The sequence below is a fragment of the Rousettus aegyptiacus genome, unplaced genomic scaffold (genome assembly GCF_014176215.1).
Source record: "Rousettus aegyptiacus isolate mRouAeg1 unplaced genomic scaffold, mRouAeg1.p scaffold_m13_p_4, whole genome shotgun sequence".
Classification (NCBI taxonomy): domain Eukaryota; kingdom Metazoa; phylum Chordata; class Mammalia; order Chiroptera; family Pteropodidae; genus Rousettus; species Rousettus aegyptiacus.
In genome coordinates, this window is record NW_023416307.1 from 160,091,565 (window position 1) to 160,113,893 (window position 22,329).

A 22,329-nucleotide genomic window follows, 5' to 3' on the forward strand; every position below is an offset into this window, starting at 1 on the left:
GGCAAGACCGGGAGGGACCGAGCCCTCGAGCCCCGCTGGCGGGACCGGTGCAGCCACAGTGGAGAACAGAGCGGAGCCTCCTCGGAAAATGAAAAGCAGAAATGCCCTACCATCCAGAAAGGCCACTGCTGGGTATGTATGTGAAGAAACCCCTAACCTGAAAAGCTATATGCACCTTATGTTCAGTGTAGCATTATTTACAATAGCCAAGACACAGAAAGAGCCTAAGTTTGCATCAACAGATGAGTGGATCTTAAAAGGTTATTCACCCATACATGAGCGCATGCGCACACACTCACACAATTCAGCCATAAAAAAGAAAATCTTGCCATTTGCGACATGGGTGGACCTTGAGGGCATTCTGAAAAGTGAAATAAATCAGAGAAAGTCAAATACCATATATATGATTTCACTTACATGTGGTATCAAACAACCAAAAAACAAGCTCGCAGATACAGAGAATAGATGAGTGGTTGTGGGGTGGGGGGCGGGAGGGGGCGTGGGTGAAGTGGGCAAAGGGGTCACAGGTACAGATGTCCAGTTATAAAGTACATGAGTCCTGGGCACGGCGCCGTGGCAGACAGCGCCGCGGCAGACAGCGCCGCCCGCGTGGAAGCTGGCGCGACCGTAACAGTTCTCGCCACAAGAAAAAAATTCTGTGGCCACGTGTGACGATGGGTGTCAGCCCGATTTATCACGGTGATCATTTTGCAATATATGCAAATATCGAATCATGTCCTACACCAGAAACGAATACGTTATGTCAGTTATAGCCCAGTTTTTAAAAATAGAGACTTGAAACTAGATGAATTTGCGGTGTCTTTGCCCAGTTAGTGTACGCGTCCAGTGTGGTTCGTGCAGGCGTTCACACGTGAGAGGCCGGTCTCCCTAACGACATCCACCATAGCCACTGGCCATCTCAGTAGACACCTCGGGCTCCTTAGAGAAAGGAGGAATGTAAACAACATTCTAAGGACCTGGGGGACGGAGAGCATGACAGGGGGCCTCAGGGTCTCTTCTAAGTATTTCTTCAACCAGCCCTATTGTCTAAGCATTAAAGTTAGTACCTGCTTGAAAAAGAAAGGTTTCCTCCCAAACTTTGAGAATGCACAACGTGTCGCAAGGACGAGTGTGCGGTTACCTGGAGAGAGCGCCCTTATGTTTTTAAAAGCTCCAAATGCGCCAAACCCACGTTCCTGCCCATGGAGCGCGGGGTATTGACACCCCTTTTACATGCACGAGTTCTCACTGGCTGCAAAGTCAGTTTGATTTTATCCCCTCTAAACAGTTTTGATTTTCTGAAAATTATGATGAAATTGACTGCAGGCAGCTCTGCGAATTCATTACATGGCGTTAACAAGAGGGTATTATAAAAATAGGTGTGTACCTTGATATTGACTGAATATCCTGGGGAGAAAGATGGCTAAATGGACAGATAGGTGTGATACATGTACGTTAACAAATACCATATTTACATAGGAAATCTGTGTTCATAAATTGTTTTTATACACTTATCCTATGAAGTTTCATAACCCACTCATAAGAATTCTCATCTAGATTTTAGATGTGGGGACATAACCTTAGCCATTGATATAGACTCAGAAATAAAGCAGAATAACCAATTGTTTCTTCTTTTTGCTTTTTCTAACGTTCTCTCCTCTCACCAGGAATTGAGGTTTTTGGTAATAAAGGAATGATATTTTGATAAAAACTGGCCAGAGATTTCGATTTGTTCAGCCTTCTGTGAATTCCTGTTGCCCTTACAGTCAGTACTAATCAACTTGGCAAAAGTAATAATAATGCTAATATTAATAGTACTGTTTTGCATCTTCAGATCAATCTGCAGAATTTCAGAGGGTCTTGTATGTACACCCCCTGCCACACCGGCCACCTTGAATCACACCTGTCACATCTGCCGGCCTTCCGGTGGCCCTCACGAACCCGCCCCGCACCCTCCTCCTCTGCCAGTGCTCCTGCAAACCCTGGCAGTCTATGCCTCCTGAGGCCGGGTCCCTCCCCACGCCCGCGGCGCAGTGCGAGGCGAATCTTGGCTGCTGCAGTGGCGACTCTGGAAAACCACCTCGTATTTCCATCGCCCTCTTAACAGTGGGTGTGGAAGCAGCCATAGGACACAGTTCTGACCAGTGAGAAATGCGGGGCATCTGCTGAGAGGCATCTGAGCAATCTGCGTTTACCTTACAAAAAGAACTTGAGACAGCTCAGACCCACAGTTCTCCCTCTCACTCCTGGCTTTCAGATGCTGTTGAGTGAGGAGGTTGTGCTTTTTGCTGCTGCTCTGCAGGTAAAGCCTATATATGTGTATATATATATAAAAAAAGACAGCTCATTAAGTGTGGCAGAGAGAAAAGCTGAAAACAGAAATTGGAAGCACAGCGCTGTTTGAAGTGCTGCGTTTTCCAACGTTTATTGTACATCATGTGCACAGATTGTGGTTCTTGCAGCCAAAAGCCTCATGTTAGAAACATGGTATACATTTCCTTGTAACAATGTAGATCTCGAGTCACTTGAGGACAGAGAGCCACCCTACTGATCTTTGTAGGGACGGTGTCTAGCACGGTGCCAGGCGCGGGCCGAGCTCCCGAACACCGCACCTGCATGAACGCACGAGCGAGCAGCTTCTGGAACACCAGCAGGGAGGAGCCACCACGCTGCCTCTGCCCCCGTTCAGCACAGAGCTGCAGTCGAATTCTCCCGTAGAAAACTTGAGAGGCGGAACTTCTGAGAATACTTGTTCTACAGGATTAGCAATTTAAGCTTTTTCAAGTGCACAGTAATTGAGGTTTATTGAATTCACCCCGAAGTCCCTGGAAGCCTTTGTGTTTCAGACGGAGGACCCATCGTTCACTGAAGCCGTGACTCCTGCCGTCCTCCTCCTAGACTACAAAGCGGCTCACCAGCCAGGACAGGGGGCTGCTGTGTTCTCCAGACTCTCCGCCTCTCATCTACTGAACAGCTGATATGCACGCGACGTTGAGAACAGAGGATGAAAGGAAACAGGGACGTACACAGATGGCTTTAAAAGAAGCTCCTCAGACGACTGATAAGTAAATAGAATCATTCAGAAGTTTTATCCGTAAGTGGAAAAGAGAATTTAAAACAAAAAAGGATTCAATTTTCCACATGGCCGGGGTGCTGAGCTTGAGGTGACCTCGCACTCTCTTTTCTTCTTGTGTTTCTGAACAAGGGCTGACATTTTCTGTTAAACTTTTCTTTTCTTTTTATTTTTTTTTTATTATCTTTTTTCACACCTACAGCACCTGGTCTTCCTAGGTGGTCTCCCATCCAAGTACTAACCAGGCCCGACCCTGCTTAGCTTCCAAGATTAGACGGGATCGGGCACGTCAGGGTGGCATCTGTTAAGCTTCTCTCATCCCTTTGAGCCATCAAGGCAGTTTTGCCAACAGACTTAAATAGATTGTCCACAATAATTTCACTTAAAATACGTATAAACATACAATGTGTCTGCTTGCCAGAAAATTCTAAATTTACTTTTTTTAATGAAAGAAAATTACCTCCAACAAAAGATATATTTTATCTATTATATCTCTCATTAGGAAGTAATATTTAATCTATAACTTATGTTTTTTCATCCACGCTTATGTTCTTCAGTTTTTTTAAACTGCAATGTTAATAAAAATCAGAGATGCAATTACTTTTATTTGTCAATCATAGACTTCATCCTACAGTGACTTTACCATGTGATTTAGCACCCAAAACGGAAACTTTTTAACACCGGTAATGATAAACGGAGATAGGTAGGTAGGAAGGGAGATGACAGATAGACAGGTAGCTAGACAGACAGACAACAGAGAGAAGAAGGCGGCAGAGGGATAGATAACATAATCTGTAGGAATCTACCGATGGGGAAATCGAGACAGACGGGGATAGCCTTTCTCGAGAAGGACGAGAAACGAGGCAAGCCAGGTGACAAGGGGCGAGAACTGGTGCTCGGTGACCTCAGGGCAGCGTCCGAGGAACAGACTGCACACCCGGGGGTCAGTCCGCACCGGGGGACGCCGAGCCTGCCTTCCCGTGCCCTCTTCCAGCACAGCCTGCACGAAGGCGGGTCGAGGAGCTGCCACTCACACACTCAGGAGGGACAGTGGCTGAGCAGGCCCAGGGGCAGTGGGCTCCACGGCCTGATCACCAGGCTCCCTGGGCCTGAGCTCCGGGCCCAGGTCGTCAGGCGTCCTGTGGTCGCTGACTCGGATCTGCTGACTCTTCTCCTGACTTTTGACTGTTGCTTCACAACTCACACTCCGAGCCTGGCCCCCACCACCCGTGTGAGTCTCGGGCGGGCCGCGGACGAGGGCCTGTGTCTCTGTCCTCCGGCTCACTGAGAAAGGCCCACGGGACAAGGGATCCGCCACCAACGTCTCCTCAGACCTGATGGCGGAGGGGCAGGGGGCGATGTGGGAGGGGCACCAAGCTGAGCCTTGACGTCCATGGCCCTGGCCAGGTGGGGACAGACATCCAGGAAGGACTCACGCGGTGACTGTGCAGAGAGCTGCGCCATGGAGTCCCCTGCTCCAGGACGGGGAGGCTTGGCCGGGCCCGGAGGTCGGGACCGATGTCCGTGAGGAATGACAATGGGATCTGAGGAGGTCATGGGAATTCAGTGGGTAAAGGGCCGGGGAACATCAGCAGAGGGGCAGGGTTTGCACAAACCCTGGGGTGGACAGCAGGGCGGGGAGGGGGGGCGGGGCCGAGGCTTCGCGCTGCATGGGCGTGGAGGCCACTGGGACCTCGGGCGGGTGCCGAACCGCTATGACGGCGGGACGTGGTCGTGGGGCGCGCTGCCCCTCGGTTCTCGCCCACCGACGCAGCGCAGAATTACAGGCCAGCGACGTTTGGGGGAAGTGAGGTTTGTGGAAAGCGCATTTTGGAGGGAGACGGGCCGCGGGAAGGCAGGCCGCAGCCCTGCGCAACGCGGCAGGCGAGGAGAGAAGGCAGCGGGTTCGCGGCGAGGAGCCGCAGCCACGCGGCGGCGGGGAGGGCGGTTCACAGGGGGGCCGCGGTGGGCCGTCCTAGGCGATCCGGCCGCGCGGCCACCTTGACTGACCGCTGGCTGCCGGATCGCCCTTTGCCCCCCGCGCATGCGCTCGCCCAGAATTTGGGTGTTATAATCAGATTCATGAGCACAGACTATGGGGGCGCAGGAGGGGTTCTCTCACTGCCAGTGGGGTGTTCTCCGGGCTGGGCCTCCATTCCGTGTTCCCCTGTCGCCCATGCCCGACGAGCCACCCAACAAAACCACCCCCGGTTTCACAAGACACGTCAAAGACAAGATCTTGATTCACAGACTAATAAAACGCCATTGGACTGTTCTGAACACGGGCGATGCGCGTGGAAGGAGCCGGGCCCTCCGCCGGCAGAGTGGAGACGAGGCGCGCGGCGCCCTCGGGAGCGGGGACCGGGGTCCCACCAGCGTGACGCCTGGGCCGAGGCCACCGACGCGAAGATGCGCGATGCGTTCGCTGCGCGGCGCGTCGGGCGCGGGGCGCGGGGTGCGGGGCGCGGGCGCCGAGGGCCAGGGCTCCCGGGGCCCCTGCCGGGTGGGTGGCGCCGCCCCTCGCTCGGAGAGCCCGAGCCCCGCGGCGACGTGGGCTGCGACCGCGGCCCCGGACGTCTTCATTTGGAGATGTCGGGGAGACACAGAAAGAGGGGTTCGGCCGCGCGGCCGCGAACTCGCTTCTGCGACTGATCCCAACGGCGACGGGAACGTGACCGGCAGACGACCGGCTCCGACTGACACGTTCGAGTCAATTCCCGCGTGCCGACCCCATCGGATCGGGCCTGCAGGGCGGAACGCTCTCCAGGACCCCCGAGCGTAGCCTGACGATGAGATGCAGATGCGGCAAGGCGGGGTCACGGGAAGACGCCCCGCCCCGCGCGAGCAGACCCGGGGCCCGGGGCGCCTCCAAAGTGGCCTGTGCGCTGCGGCCGGTCGCGTCCTCACTCGGCATTCAGGCCCCTCTGGAACCCAGCAGCAAGGACCCCCCGCCCCCCACGCTGCTCCCCCGAACGGCGTGGCCTCCGTGGTGCGCCCCGGCACCGCGCCTCGTCGGCCACTGCAAACGCCCGTCCCGCCCCATCCCCAGGTCCGCGGCCGTGCGGCGCGCACGTCCACTGGGCGCTGGGTGCTGGCTGCGCGCCACCCAACGAGCGCGGGAGCCACGCGAGACACCCCGCTCTGTGCCCTTCACCCCCATAGCTCTCGCCATTCCCCCCGATGAATGACCGTGCAGGACGCAGAAGAATCCTCGCCAACCCGCGAACAGCGGCGGCGACAAAGTGTTCTCCGTTTAGTTTCTTACCTTCTCTTAAAAGACCGAGCTTTGAAACGGCTGTGAAGGTTTTTTCAGATAAAGGTCTGTTCGGCTCTGCCCCGCCCACCAAGTGCCTTTGCGGAATCCGCTCACCTGTCCGCCCTGCCCGGCGTCTCCCCCAGGGCCCGTGCCTGTCAACGCAGAGCCTCAATCACCGGATCCCGGTGATAACTTGCGGAAAACGGCAGCGGCGAATCCATTCTTTAAGACTGTTTCTGATTTACGACGTGAATTTCAGCCGATCTGTCAAACACCGCTCCCTGCATCTGCACAACGAGGGCGTAAATTCCAGCGCCTTCCAGCAGCGCGTGATTTCGGGCTCCCGAGGCTGAGACGGGCAGCAGCCGGCTCTGCTCTCCCGCGGTGAGCCGCGCGCACCGGCCCTGCTGCAGCTCCGTGATTTAGAGGCGGATTTCACATCCACGCTGGACTCTGGCTCCTCATCGAATTGGGAAAACTCTGCCGCGTTCCGTGGAGTAACACTTCCCCAGGCTGGGGAAGGAGCCGCTGCCTCCTCCTGGCACGTGGTCCCCAAGCTCCTCGTTGTTCCCAGCTGGGCCCACCTCACTCGCTGGTGTCACACGGCTATAAGTTTGCACCTCCGATTTAGAAATGAAGATGAAGATCACATTACCGAAACCATCAGAGCACTACGGGCATGAGTCTACGAAGACTCCAGAGACCGCAGGTCGCAGCGACCTGCGTGACCTGCACGTCTACACGGCGCGGAGACACCTGCCAGGCCGCGTTGGGCCACGCAGTGCACGACGTGAAATATGTTAATACATTCTGCAGCCATGGTGCGTTCACCAGCTTGAGTTGAATGGTATTTTTACTTTAAGTAAAAGCATTATATGAAGTAATAAAAGCCTCATAAATTTAAAATTGCTTGGGTAAAATACTAATGAACTCCATAAAATGTAAACTAAAACAAAGGACTCGAATATATTAGTATTTTGTTACATAAAATGTATGTTTTCTGTAAGTTCAAAATGATTCTTCTAATTAATATTTTTTAATCTGAAATTATTAGAGGGCTGCAGTAAAAAAAAAGATAAAATTATTTGGACAACGGAGCTGTTGCTGCATTTCATGGACAGTCTCATAATAAAACAGATTAAAAGACAAATTAATCATATGCTTCCCCTTCAAGAGAAATACACTGTGGGAGTTACTATAGCAACTACATACATTTCCAACTATTAACTTTCTTATTACAGGACAAAAATCAATAACGACAGGTCACTTAAGATAACATATAGCTTAGGAAGATATCTATTTATTTACCCAATATTATCACAAAAACCACTTTACTACAAAAAATCAAAGGCAAATACTTTTTTTAAAAAGGAGTATTTTCAGAAGTGAAACAAGTGTCGCAGAAGAGACAGACTGGCCTCTTCGAGTCGGCTCCGACCCACGTCCAGACTGACCGCGTGTGCGATAACATCCACTCGGCCGTTGAGCCCACTTCGGTCACGTTATGCGCATAAAGACATTCCACTAACCTCTGCCGTTATCTTTAAAATGGCAGTTAATTTCTTTCAGTTCAACTATTTTTGCCCTGAAAAAAGAGAAAAGAAAAGAAAAGAAAAGAAAAGAAAAGGAGAAAAGAAAAAAGAAATCAGCGAGGGTGTTTTCCCCCCTTAGAAAGGCTGTCCAGTGAGATGTTACTTATCGTTTGGAATTTATCTAAACAATGGCTTGATCCATGTTATACTCAGTAACAGATTCGGCTCCTGGCATTTTGTTTTGTCTGTAATTTTGTCTCAGATTCGAACACTTGGTTTTAAGATCGAGCAAAGGAAGCTTCAGTGGCAGCCGAAGGGGAAGCGCGGGAACACAGGGCCGGGGCCAGGGAGTAAGAACCTTCTCACCGCCGCAAACTCGTCTTTACCCGCCCCGTGCTGACGGCCCCTGATCACGCAGGATAAGACCCCAGTGTCCCACACAGTGCTGTCTTTGCTCCGAAAGGAAACTGTATGATTAAAAAATACTTCCCACTTTTTATTGTCACCTTATTCATTTTATTAACCAGTAATATTTGGGTTTTTTTTTCAAAAGAAAAAAACCCCACAGTCTAAAAATCCACTACCTCTAATACCCTCATCCCCTCTTTCCCTCAAAGCGGAGAATCAAAAAGGAAATGAGTATCTGGCTCTGTGCGTGTGCGCGTGTGTGTGTGCGTGTGTGTTGTGCGTGTGTGCGCGCGTGTGCGTGTACGCGCGCACACACGTGCGGCCGAGGGCTGGCACGCAGGGGAAGCCGCGTGACCCGTGCTGGCCACGGGGCGGTGCCGGCCTCCACGCGGAGCTCGCCTGCACCCACGGGACGCGGGAAGAACACGCTGCGTCTCCATCTGGGCTTCTCCTCTCACGCAACAACAGCGTCAGTCACCTGGCCCGGCGCAGAAGACACTTGACTCCCACCGCAGCCTCGAACTTGCAAAGGGAAAACCGTGAAGCTCGGGCACCGGACACTTCCTGCCTCTGCGTGCCCCGGCCCGGAGCAGCCGCGGCTGTGCTCACTGTATTTCCACGCGGACGGTGGCGAGGTGTTGCAGGGGAGCAGATCCTGACACCCCGAAATATGCCACTTTGGAATACTGACCATTTTGAATGAAAGGCCCCTAAGAAACACCAGGTCCACGGAGGACACCCGGACCCTCCTTTCTGCTCCCGAAAGCAGGAGATGAAGCTCGCACGGAAAGGTGCCCTCCCTGCCCCAGGGGGAAAGAGGGCGCTCCCACCAGGGGCACCTGCAAACGAGCTGTCCTCCCTCCGTCTCCTGCCGGACGTCTCCCCACAGCTGGCCACCCTGGAAGACCGAAACTGCTGCCCCCTGTCCCACCATGTCTCCCCACGCCTGCCGCGCTCGGCCGAGGATGCAGCACGAGCCCGAGCTCCGAGCCGCCTCGCAGTCACTCAGCCGAGGTCGCTCCCATGTGACGTGTGGGGCCTGTGTCAACAAACCTCGTCTTTCTGTTGATCACAGGTCTGTGTGCCACAGAGGTGTCAGTCAACGATGCGGCACGGTGGAGGGAAAATTACTTCGGTAATAGAGATAATTCTATGGGACCCCACTTTAGCCACCACGTGGAGAATCCCATTCGCCCCGCGGCGACCGGACGCCCTCGGGAGACAGCACCGCACACTATCGGAGGCTGAAGAAGCTGACTGTCGCGACCCCTGAACTGACGACTGTTCCATTCATCTCCACTGGCTTCATAACCACCTTAATTTCTACCTTGTCACTATAGTCCCCCAACTTATTATTTATCCATCATCTTTTCTCTCACTGAACCCTCAAAGCAAAGACGACACATAAATCTTATTAACTAACCTGGACACGTTTCAACATTGGCTTCCGCCACATTTAGCGTAGCTCTACGAATGGGACAGGCAGCGACAGCCACGTCGACCCGGGGCGAGAGCGGCTGCAGGCGGGACCGGCAGGCGGGTCGTCGGTCGCCACGAGCCCAGGCAGGCGGGTCGCTGGAAGCCGCCCCGCGACACAGGCCTGGCGCGCTGACAGCAGCGTCTAACGGACGCGGAGGTCGGAACGGCGGCAGAACCTCGCCCCCCACCGCGTTCCTCCCGCTTCCTAGGAGCGGTCCGCGTCCCCCGGTCCCTCACAGAGATGCTTCCAGAAGAGCGATCGCTCCCGCAGGCAGCAAACGCCACGGCCTGCGTCGTGGCTGACGTGGCGCAGCTCGCTGAGGGGTTTGCCGAGGGCTGGCACGGCGCTCGGGGAAGAGGCTCCGGCCGCGCTTGTTCGGCAGGTGACCTCAGGTCGGATTTTAGCCAGCCCGGCGCTGTCCACACGGCAGAGCTCTTTCTCTGAATGGCCAGGTGGTTTGCCTTAGGTAATAGCGATTTCCAGACAAGCGCGACTGAGCTGACTTTGCCTTCGGGAGGCTGGAATCTCCTCCATTGGTGTTTCAAATGGGGCAAATATTTACATTTGTTTAGATCAGACAGAGGGCTTCCCTGAGTCCCAGAGCAGACTTAAGGAGGGGATAAAACGCATTGACTCGAGCCCAAAACCCGCGAGCTGACCATTAAGTGCTGCAAATGGGAATTTAAATTCCACGCTGTGTTCCATTCATAAATTGTACATACTCGAGTTAGGTCTGGCCATTCCCAAAGCAATCATTTTGTATTACAGTTTGTCTAAAGCTATGAATACGGCCATTATCTCCCCGATTTTCGGTGGACTTGGAGAAAAGCACATCTGAATAGTTTGGTACGCATATCCATCTTATTCCAGATAAGGGAAAGCGAAAAATAAAATGGCATGTCCAAAATAAAATACTTAGGTGGGTTTTTTTTCTCAGTGAGAATGCTAGATTTTAAATTTGCTTTCTATATTGATGTCTCAGAAATTCACTTTTTGATATTAAACCTTTTAATTATAATGCACAGAAGTCACAACAGAGTACATACATGTAATAGCTATTCATCTAAATTACACAGATTTTAAAAATCTTTTCATTTAGTTAATGATTTAATGTCATACATTCATAATTCCTGGGTGATACTGGACCCATAATTGCTTCACTCAGTTTATATATAAAGAAGGGAAAGTAACATCTTCATTGAGTAAAATCAGTATTTCAAAAAGAAATTGCAGAAATATAATCCTTAAAACTTTGTGCCTGATTAGAACCCCTAAATCACATGCCGCCCCCCCCACCTCTCACACACACATTACTGTGTATTCTCTAGAAAAGGAAAATGTCTTCCATATGAAAACACAAATCAACCATGGTTTTGAAAGTAGCGATTGTCTTATAACTAGATTTTTATAAGCAAGAAGTTGGCCGAATCAAGTTCCATGACACAAAATGGCCACCTATTTCCATCTGCAACCCAATGGTACTAAGGAGGGTTTTCTTTTTTTTTTTGTATAATATTGCAAATGGAACTTACCTGTAGCTGCTTATCAGATGTATTCCAGACTGTGAAGTGTTAAAAAAGAAATACTCAACTGAATTTAAACCTTCAATTACTGATGTCAGATTGCTCAGAAATAAGTGAGATTAAAAATCAGTCAAACTGAAAGCTATCTTGATCACTAAAACTGATAAACATTGAATTTCTGAAAACAGTACACTATCAAGTTCAAAAATCGAGGTGACCTATTTTACATTTAATTGTTTTTGAGAAATTACTATCACAAAGATTGTATTTAAATTTAGGTCCCGTTCCTATTTTTTCTCTTCAAATCAATGGCCCCAGTTTCGTTTACTTATCATATTTCTGTATTTAAAAAAAGAAACGCGACTTTATACAGTGATTCTTTCCTTCAGTTATGTTTTATTACACATTACCAAGATTAATTTTTCTGTGCCACTGGACTGGAACATTGTCATCGCCACTCCACATTCCGAAAGGTGACACTGAGGACCAGGCCTGCGTGTCGGGTGCCTAGAAACATCTGTGCGCGGGGCCCGACGGCAGGCGTCCGGGGACTCGGCTCTCCGGCTGTGCCCTGGAGATTCGACCCTTCGCCCACGCTATGCAGACGCTAGCGCAGGGACAGGGGCCCCCCGCCCCCCAGCTCACGCGCCACCAGCAGCTTGTTTTCCGCAGGGCGCCGGGGAGAACGCGAGAAGACCGGGAAGGAGGACGCCGAAAAACGACGGGCCACACATACCGCAGCCTGTCCTCCCTCCTAAAATTTTATCCATGGAAAACGGAACACTGAACTGTTGGAAAGGCGCATTTCTGAGGAGTTCAGAGATCTGGGGAAGTTGACGCAGCAACAGCCCAAGCCGCGGATGGGACACCACGCCCTGGGTGCCCGTGCCCGTGGACCTCGGCCGCGCGCCCGCGTCCGCGCCCCGCTGCGCCCGCGCGCGCCTTCCTGGCTCCCTGGGCGCATCTCCGCCTCGCGCCGCTGACCTCCGCGGCCCCGGTCCCCCCTCGCGGGGCTCCCGTGCATTGCGGTGCAGAGCAGCAGCCCTGGCCCCTAACACTGCATGGATGCAGACTCACTCGTGACACTAACGATGGCTCCAGGTACCGCCAACGTCGCATGGCGCGGGGCGAGCGGGCGGCGAGTCGACCCCTCAGAACACCTGCGCCAGGAGGGGAAAAGCTTAAGGGTCCTCAAAAAACAAAACAGAACAAACAAAAAACACCAAACCAAACAAACAGACAAAAACACACCCAAACCCAGAAATTATTGTCACGACCACACCCTAATCGGGGCTTTCCCAGAAGGCGACCCCGATGTCACGATCCGGGCCCAGGAAGTGCCGGCGGAGGGCGACGCCACCGGAGGTCAGTGAGCGGACAGACGGCCGCACGCCACTGGCCCCGGGAGGCTGCGGGCACCAGGCCCCGGTTCTTCCCCCACCTCCCGGGCTGAGGGCATGAGGAGGCCAGTCAGCGACACCCCCTCACTGCAGAGCCATTCCTCAGGCCACCGGTTCCCCAGAACTCTGCGCCTGCCCCGCAGGGGGCTAGAGGGAAACCCCGCGCCTGGCGGGCGTTTGTGCAGGAAGCCCTGGGACATTCTGCGCCGGTCCCCAAAGTCCGGCCCCATCACGTCGCCCGAAACCCCCCTGGGGATGCAGGTTCTCAATAAGCACCACGACGCACGACGGGAACTCTGAAATGAGGCCTGGGAGGCTCAGTTTCAAGCCCTCTGGGGGGATCTGCCGCCCACACGAGGGTCCCAACCCCGTCCGGCTCAGCGGGGCCCGTCCGCGGGCGTGGGCAGCAGCCGGAACTGCACCCGGGTGTTTGTGCGGCCGCCAGGCTCCATGGCACGTGTGCGACGCGGGCCAGCCGCACACGACCCGCACGGCTCGCTCCAGCGCCACGGTGCAAGGCGGGGGGCCCTGGACGCACGAGCCGCGGGAGCCGGGGCGGCCACCCCCGCGTCTCCCCAGGAGGGTCTGCGCACGTGACTTCAGCACCGTGGCACTGATGAGACCCGGGGTACCGCCCTGCGCGCGCCGCACCTGCGCCCTCCCACCTGGCTCCCGGCCGCCGCCTGGGAGCGCCCGCCCTCCGGGGGGACAGCCCTGCTCCCCCGGAAGCCCCGGCCTCCGCCTGCGCTGTCCCCGCCCCAGCGCCTCCAGCCACGTGCCCGCAATTTCCGACCCGAGGGCGCCCCTCACGTGAACGCGCGGTGCCCGCCCCGCGCGCGGGATGCCGCCCCACCCCGACTTCAGTGCCGCGGCTTCAGGGGGACAGTGCTCGAGAGATGCACTGGTGTCGTCCGCCTTCACGACGAGGCATCTCAAATGCCGGCACAGTGGCCGGGGGGGGGGGGGGGGGCGGGGACAGACGCCAGGTCGCCCGCTGGTCCGGACGCAGAGCGCCGGCCCGCGCCGAGGTCGCTGCGCTCCCGCGACCAGAGCCCGCGTCCCACCCGCTTCAAGCCGGCGCGCCGAGGACCCCGAGGACGTTTGGCCCGCGACGTCAGGCCCCGGGTGCCTCCGTGACCGCGGGGCCCGCAGCGCCGACTTGGCAGACGAGAGGAAGGCTACGGATCCGGTGACTTGAACCAGCCGCGTTTCCGGGGTGCCCCGCGTGAGCCGGCGACAGCAGGAGCCGCACCCGCGGAGCCCGGCGGGGCTCAGGGGCCAGCACGCCACGGAGGGGTCGGGAGCTGGCCCTGGTGCTGAGGGCGCGCGGCCGGGGAGAAAAGTGGCCTCAGGGTGACCCGTCTCCCAGCGAGAGCCAGGAGGAGACCAGGGCCACAGTCCTGCCCCACAGCGAAGCAAACTGCGCCAGGGCCGGGCAGGCCTGGAACCAGCCTGCCCCAGGACCGCCGGGGAAGAGCCCAGCGGAGCCCGCCTGACCCTCCGTGGGCTGACGAGCCGGCTGTCCTGCTAGGACTCCGGGCGTCCCGCAGCGCCTCCCGCACCGGTGAAAAGCTCGCGCACGGCGCGGCAACCCCTCTGCGCTCACGGCGGCTCAGCAAACGGCTCATCGACTCGCGGCGTCTTGACGGAGGCTCCGGAGCCGTGAGGTGGGGCAGGGTGCGTGGGGCCCCGGGTCTGGCGGCAGGGCGGCCACCGCCTCGCCCGCCACGCGCCGCTGCCCCCGAGGCCGGCTCCCCGACAGGCCCCCCGCTTCCCTCACCGGCCTCTCTGGCCACGGTTCCTGACGCGTCTGAACAAACGAGTCGTTCGCTCTAAGCGTGGATCGCCTAGTCGTGGAAAGCGATCCGTGGGTCGCACGAGCCCTGGAGCGAAGGACGGCCCTGGGTTTGGGGCCCTATGTGCAGCGGGATGGTGGGGGGACGCCCGTCGGCAGGCTCAGAAGCATGAACGGAACATTCTGGTCCACGTCAAACGCAAGAGCCCCCCTCGCCGGGCCGGGCGCTGGCCGACCTTGGGGGCGGCTTCCCTCCCCCTGCTGCTGCCCCTTTCAAGTCTCGACACCGGGGTTGGGGAGGGGTGGATTCTCCTGCAAGCGACAGACCCTCTCAGCACGAAGCTGCCACAGACGCCCGAGGAAGGGGCGCCCGTCCACGCCACACGCCGTGCGCGAACCTCCGCGCCAGTGTCCTGGGTCCGGGGGAAGCCGCGATGCGGCCGGCGGCTCGGCGAGCGACGCTGGAGCCGAGGACGTGCACCGCGGCCCGTGTCCCACGCGGGGCCCGCGGAGGGGCCGGCGTGCCCCAGAGGTCCAAGGTGAGGACCGTCGGCGAACCGTGTTCGCGGCGGGAGGACGCCTGGGCCCAGCGGCTGCTTCGCGAGCGATCGACCCCGCCGGCCGGCCGGGGCTCCGCGGAAGACAGTCCGCACAGAGCCGCCCCGCAGGAAGCGTGTCTCTGGCAATCAGACGTGCAAAGCTCCCAACTCCCGCGAACGGCCACCTTCCGGGAAGCCATCGGACCTATTTCAGTAACATGCGCGGAACCCGAAGCTCGTGCTGGGGTCACACGCACTGAGCTCACGTCTGCGTACAGACGGCCAAGGGGTCAACGCCGCGGTCTGGCAGGGTCAGGCCCCGGCAGCAGCGAGAGCCGCCCGGGGCGTCCTCGTGAGCAGATGGAGGCTGAGCCGTCTGGAGACCGACGCCTTCCGAGAAGCCCCGCCGCCCTCTCCCTGGCTGAGCCGCCGTCCCCGGCCACCCGCACCACACAGCGCCACACGCGGGCTCCTGCTCCCCGCTGGCCTCTGCGAGCCGCGGGCCGGCCCGGTGGCAGGTCAGCGCGGGCCACTTGGGCTCCCACACCCCAGGGGGTCCCCACCCCACCAGTCAATGTCCGCGTCCCCGCACACCTCCCGCACCCCAACTGCCTCCCGACTGCACCCCCTTTGGCCCCTCGGCACCAGCCCTTGACCTCCGTCCTTCCTCAAGCAAGTCAGACAGGCAGCCGCCCCCAGGCCTGTGCGCCTCCACTCCGTCCCTGCTCGCCTGCCCCCCCTGCACCCCTCTCCCCCTGCACCCCAACGCCCGCCCCCCACCCACGCGGCTCTGTGCAAACCGCGAGCCCCTCACGGCCGCCCCCCTCGCGCCCACACTGTGGAGCGTGGTCGCCGCCCCCCCCCCCGCGGCCCCTCCGACCCTGCTCCACGTCCCCCGTGCTACTCGTCACCTCCCGCCACCCCGGTGGCTCTGCGGCGGGTCCAGGGCCGGCACTCCCGCTCCTTCCCGCAGAACTGCAGGCCCCGGAGGACGGGCATCTGCGGGAGCTGCAGGAGCACCGGCCCGCAGCACGCCAGGGCCGCGCACACGGGGTTTTCTGCAGCCCTCGGTAAACGAGGAACAGCGACAGCTCAGAACACGTGAAAACAATCAAAAACGTGTATCACGTGGAATAACACCTGTGTCTCTGGAACGCGATCATTTCTACACGTGACGCTGGCCACATGTCAAGCACCCGGCAGCCACACGTGGCGACCGGCTCCAGCCCTGGCCGGTCCCCGATCCGGGCGGGCCCCGCGTACAGCGCTTTCTGGACACTCAGGAGCTGAGGAGGAAGCGGGATTCCAGGGGCGCCCTGTCGGAAGCCGTCCGCCCCGCGGCAGCTGACCCCACGCGGCTGACCACATTGCCCCCCTCCGGCTGTCCGCCACCTCACGGCGCTCAGCAGGGCGCTGCTCGGGGCTTCACTCCGAGTCCCGGCTGGCCTCGTCCCACCCCCCCGGGGAGGGTCACCGTGGAAACCCCTCACCGGTTCCTGACGCTTCCCGTCCTCTCGAACGTGACTCTCCACACGCAGCGTCTCCGGGGACCAGCTCCCCGGGCTGGGGGCCCGACTCTCCAGTGCAGCCCGAGCTCCGTCCCCGGAGGACCCAGTCTCACACTTGTCCTCTGCGAAAGTGACCATGACGCAGGCGCAAACAGAAATGATTTAGTGGCCGGAAATCAGCTCTGACTTCGCGGAATGAACTTCAGTCCTGGGATGAAATCCACCTGCTTTAACACACTGATCATGTCTCCTGAAAAACAAGTGAGAAGTTATTGATCTTGTAGAGAGAGGGTTTTGAACACCATCTGGCGAAGACACACGACAAACTCATTTTTAGGGTTAGCTAAAAGCCACGCAGGCGTCGGGGTGTGCGCCGGGGCGGCCACGGTGGACAGCGACGTGGGGGATGCTCAGCCAGTTAGACGGAACGGCCGTGCGACCCAGCAGCCCCTCTTCTGGAACAACGCAGCCAGAAAGCCCAGACTAGCTCTGAAGGAGCTCTGTCCCCCATTCACTGCAGCTTTGTACGCGGCAGCCGAGGCGTGCAGACCACCGGAGCGTCCATCAGTCGGTGAGTGGGTAAAGAAAACGTGACTGATTTTTACACACACACGCACACAATGAACTCTTCAGCCATACAAATAATAAACTCCTGTCATTTGTGACAACGTGGACGGACATCGAGGGCATTATACTAAGTGAACTAAGTCAAAGACAAATACTGTATAATCTCACTTACACGTAGAATCTTAAACAAAAACCCCAAACTGATAATAAAAGAAGCCGCCCCCGCATTGCTGGAGCTGCGGGGGGGGGGGGCACAGAGGACCTGGCGGGAGGTGGTCGCGAGGTGCAAACATGGCCCTCACGTGTCCGGGCCCCTGGCTTCCCCCAAGCAGGCGCCCAGCCGCCTGACTTGTGACCGGCCCGGACCAGTCCCAAGGCCGAGGACCCAGGCCCGGCGCCCTCGGGAACGTGCGTGTGCCCTCGGCACGCTGCTGGCCTTGCTCCTCCGGGCACGGCCGGGCTTTGGCCTGGCTGGGTCCCCCGTCCGCACACCCCAAGGCCCTGCATAAAGACATCTCCGTCGCTTAGTTCTAGGGGAGTCTGAGTCGGGCTGGCACTCCGCACTGTAAGGTCCGTGAGGACGGCGGGCTCTGCTCTCTCCTGCTGTCCCCCCACCCCCCGCCTCTGCCGGCGGCCGGGCCGCAGGTGCCGCCGTCCCGTGGCTCCAGCTTCGTGGCGCGGACACACTCGTGGGAGCGCCATCTGAGGCGGCGGAGAACAAGGCCCCTCGCTGGGCGGCTCGCTCCCTGGGCTGCGGGTCTGCACGGGGCGGTCAGGGCAGCCCCCTCCCAGGGTGGGCCGGGCTGGGCAATGGCCGCCTTGGGGCCCGGCCTGGCAACGGCTCCGGGACCCACTCCTGGGGGCTGAGAAGAGTTCTGAGTGTCCCCAGTCACCCCGTGAGCTATTCAAGCCCCTCGACCAGCCTCCGGCACTCAGTCCAGTGAGGACGGCGGGTTCCGTCTTCGCACGAGGGCCTGGCTGCTGCGGGGGGCCGGGCAGCAGAGAGCCATGGGGGGTTCAGCCTTCGCTGTGACGAGCTGCCTGCTCCTCGGCCGGGCCAGTGTCTCCCGTCGTGGGGGGCTCTGTTCTTATTCATCGTTCGATGGGAGACGTTCTGCCCCCAGCACCCCAGAACGCCTTCCTCTTATTAGCGCGCTAAACCCTTAAGCTACCTACCCCCGAAGCGAAGAACCCACGTGTGTGTAGAGGCGAGATCTGCCCGTGCACACATAGTCACACTTCCGCACCAGTCCCCTGCTGCGCTCCAGCCGGGGACCACGGAATCCTGGCGGTGACGTTGGGCCACGCTGCAGCGCCGGTCTCCGGGCCAGCTGGCCGGTGGTCGGCTAGTCGAGGGAGAGGTCGTGCAAACACCTGAACACGCTGTACGTCCGGCTGCACTGGACCCTGGGGGGCGGCTCCGTGTGGGGACGGCCACTTCCCAGGGGAAGACCCTCCCCTTCGACGGTCGGGGGCCGTGGGGCGCACGCGGCCTCTTCCGGCCCAGATTCAGAACTGGCCCCGCCCCTTCTCTGCAGGCCACGGGCTGGAGCGAGTCCCACGGCGCGTCCATTCGCGGGCAGCCGGGAGGCGTGCCCGCCGCGTGCAGGAGTGGAGGCTCGTGGCGGGGACGGCTTTGGGAGGGGACGCGAGGCTGGCCCTGTGCCTCTCCCGTGTGGCCCCTCCAGCTTCCTCAGTGGGGGACGCGGGGCCATCGGACGCCAGGCTTCCCTTCCACTCTTAGCTTCATTACTATTGACTTAAAATAATCAGGGAGGTAAATGTGATAGCTTTTATTTAAAAAAAAATAGCAATCAAAATCCACTGAATGGTTTGAGTTTCATTTCCACAGCCCACGGACAGGAAGCTGCTGGAAACTCCTGAGCCCCCCAGGAAGAAAGTCCCCCGTCTTTGGGGAGTGACTACCTCTACTGCACGTAGGTCGAGTCGAATTCTGAGTCGCTCACTTGCACGGAGGCCCAGAAGAGGGCCATAAATTTCTAACCTGTGACATTTTAATCAAGCTCCATGCTGTTGGCTAATTACAGCCCACTGCACTTAGAGCGAAGCCAAGAGAGATGCCGGCTGGGGCAGGGGCGGGCACAGAACTGTCCTGAGCACGTCGCCGACCACGCGACCACCACCCCGTCACACCCCCGGAAGAGAGGAGCCGGTCCCTCTGGAGGTCGTATTTCCAGCTTTCTTCCAATTTCAGTGTGCAGTAAGCTTGGACCCGGCTGACTCACAAGCTGCCATTGTCTCCGGGGGCATCCGCTCTGTCCAAAAACACGTGACCCGGATCTAGGGGCAGCACTGGAGCCACTAAACCGCAGAAGCGCGAAACCCACCAGGGAGCGCCCTGATGCCACGCACTGGGCGCAGCGGGTGGGCGCGGAGCCAGGCGGACACAGCGCTACCCGCTGACCGGCCCACGGCAAGGACGCATCGCGATGAAACTCGAGCCAGCCGCCTCCACCCCAGAGTCCCCCCGCAGGAGCCACGCGAGCCACGGCCACGTCTGATCCCTCGGCCACAGCAAACACGCCTCATGTCACAGGAAAGCCCGGCCTCTGCTAACGCGGCTTCCGCCCAGTCCTGGGCTTAGAGCCCAGCCGGAGCCGCTGGGAACTGCTGGAAACCTCCGTCTGCAACGAGGAGTCGTGGGGAAGGGGCGGACGTCTGCTCTTCAGTGAGAAGGTGCTTGGCCCCAGGTCCTGGGACTGATGCCACCGTGCAAACCGGGAGAAGGCGGAGCGCCCCCTGCCCGGCAGATCTGTGCAGGCGACGTGGAGGCCCGAGTCTCACGCCCGCACGGCTCTGGGGGTGACTGAGCAGACCTGAAGAACGGGCAGAAAGAAACCCGGTGGCGACAACATCCTTTCAGCACCTGGTTCCAGCCGCGCCTGAAGACAGCCCGCCCCAGGCGCCGGCATTGGATGCGTCTACTCCCTGCGCCTCCGTCTACGTCAGTCTGCGGTGCGGCGGGACCTCGAGGTCCTTCAGGATGTGACAGCTAGATTTAAGAATTTCTTGCTAATAAGAACTATTTAAAAATGGAATGAATAAACATAGTAAGTTGATGTCACAAATAGCATCAAGTAAATAATAAATTTGCTATTGGGAGCAAATCCAAGATGATTTAAGGACGAACAATGTAACTCGGTAGGAAGAGCTTAAAGTTCAATATGCGTCATGACAACAGAGGCAAAAGAAAATACGAAAATACTTTTTGAAAAAAATCAATGGCGGGCAGGAAGAAACAGGTTAGTAATAATTGTTTCAACACCTAGGATTAAAAACTTCTTTGTAGCTGAAGAGAACAGAACTTAAAAAGAAACATACAAAGAGTAAATAAGACATTTGCCAGAATTGTAACATTTCCAACCACAACAATGTGACATTTTAACAAGGTAAAAATATCCAAATGTAACCGACCTTTAGGCTCCGCCTCGCTCCCACGCCCCGTGCTCAGGACCTGTGGGACTTCACAACGGTGTCACTGGAGACGCAGAGTGGCTCTCACGTTTTAGAGGGACGTCATCCGGTATGGACTGTGTCCCATGTCACTGTGGCCAAGATGCCCTGCAGACTAAATGTGACCGAGAAACGTTTTCCGTGAAGATCGGCAGGCCCCAGTTTAGCTCCTTCTGAGCACACTCACCCCCCGTGGGCCCCACGCCGTGCCGCGACCCCCGCCACCATCTTTTCGCTTAGTTGATGCCTTTTGTTTTTGTTGTGTAGAAGCCTTTGAGTCTGACGCAGTCTCGCTTATTTTCTATTTTGTTGCCTGTACATCAGATATCAGATCGAACATTATAACCAAGACCCATGTCAAGGAACTTTATTCCTCTGTGTTCTTACAGGAGCGTCACAGGTTCGGGTCTTACATTTAAGCCCTGGGTCCGCTGTGAGCTAATTCCTGGCAGCGGTGTGAGGTATGGGTCCAGTTTCACGGCTTCACTGTGAATTTCCAGTCGTCCCTGCCTTGCTCACTGCAGGAACCGTCCTTCCCCCACTGAATGTTCTGGGCTCCCTCACCAGACACCGTGTGGACCGCATGCCATCGTGGGGGCGCCGACCCTCGGTGACCCCGTGAATGCACGGCCCTGATGGCCTGTCCCCGGCAGCCCTGGCCACCCGTCTGGTCGTGCCGATGGCTTCCTGGATAGAGTCAGCCCGTCTCACAGATTCGGTCACAGAGTTTGTCAATTATTCGCTGACTGCGCATGATCGGGGTGACTCCTGGGCTCTGTCTAGGTGTCTGTTTTTGTGCCAGTACCGGGCTGTTCCGATGGCTGCAGCTCTATCGTCCAGCCTGAGCCCAGGAGGTGTGATGCCTCCGGCTTCGGTCTTTCCCAGCTTTCTTTGGCTGTAGGGTGTTTTTTGGTTCCATATAAATTTTAGGATGTTTTTCCCACTTCCACTGGAAGATTCCACTGGAACCTTCATACAGATGGCCTTGACTCTACAGATGGCTTTTGGTAGAGTCGATTTTAACAACGTTAATTCTTCCGATGCATGAACATGGGAACTCTCCCGTTTATCTGTGTCTTCGATTTCTTTCCTCACGTCTTGTAAGTTTCAGAATAGAGATCCTTCACCTCCTTAGTTAAATTTAGCCCTAAGTATTTTATGGCTTTTGATGCTATTGTGAGTGGGATCAATTTCTTTCTTTTTTCAGAAGATTCATTGCTAGTGTACAGAAATACTACTGAATTTTGTATGTCAATTTGGTCTTCTGCAAATTCACTGAATTCATGGATTGGATCTAACAGGTTCTCGGTGGTCTTTAGGATTTGCTATATACAAAGTCGGGTCATCTGCAATTAGAAACAATTTTACCAGGAAGGGAAAACAGTTGTTCTTCACTTTTCCCACCCGGTTAAAACCATTGTTTGCCAAGGGCTCTACCTGGGACTCAAGGTCTGAAATCATGTTCACAAAAAAGCACTCATCAAAGTCAGTTATTTGGGAAAAGAAGAAAAATAATCGTGAGCACAAAAAAAGGTCTCATCCAAGCACATCCAAAGCCTTCCTGCCTCGAGGTAAAAACCACGTTTGCATTCTGGGAAATGACTTCTAATCTCATTCATGACTGTTAACACATGGCGACCAGCGGCGGCAGCTGCCCGCAGAGCTCTGACTCCTGCTGGGCGCTGCCTCTAGCGCTCACACTTGACACTCGTGGAACCCTCACGACCACCCGGTGACAGAGGCTCCATCGTGACTCCCAGCTCTAAACGAGGAA

The 22,329-nt window shown here is 56.9% G+C and overlaps 1 pseudogene; it reads right to left on the reverse strand.

Moving 5' to 3' along the window:
* Window positions 1–3,266: 3,266 nt before the first annotated feature.
* On the reverse strand, window positions 3,267–3,382 carry LOC118602178 (annotated as a pseudogene).
* Between the last annotated feature and the right edge of the window lie 18,947 nt (window positions 3,383–22,329).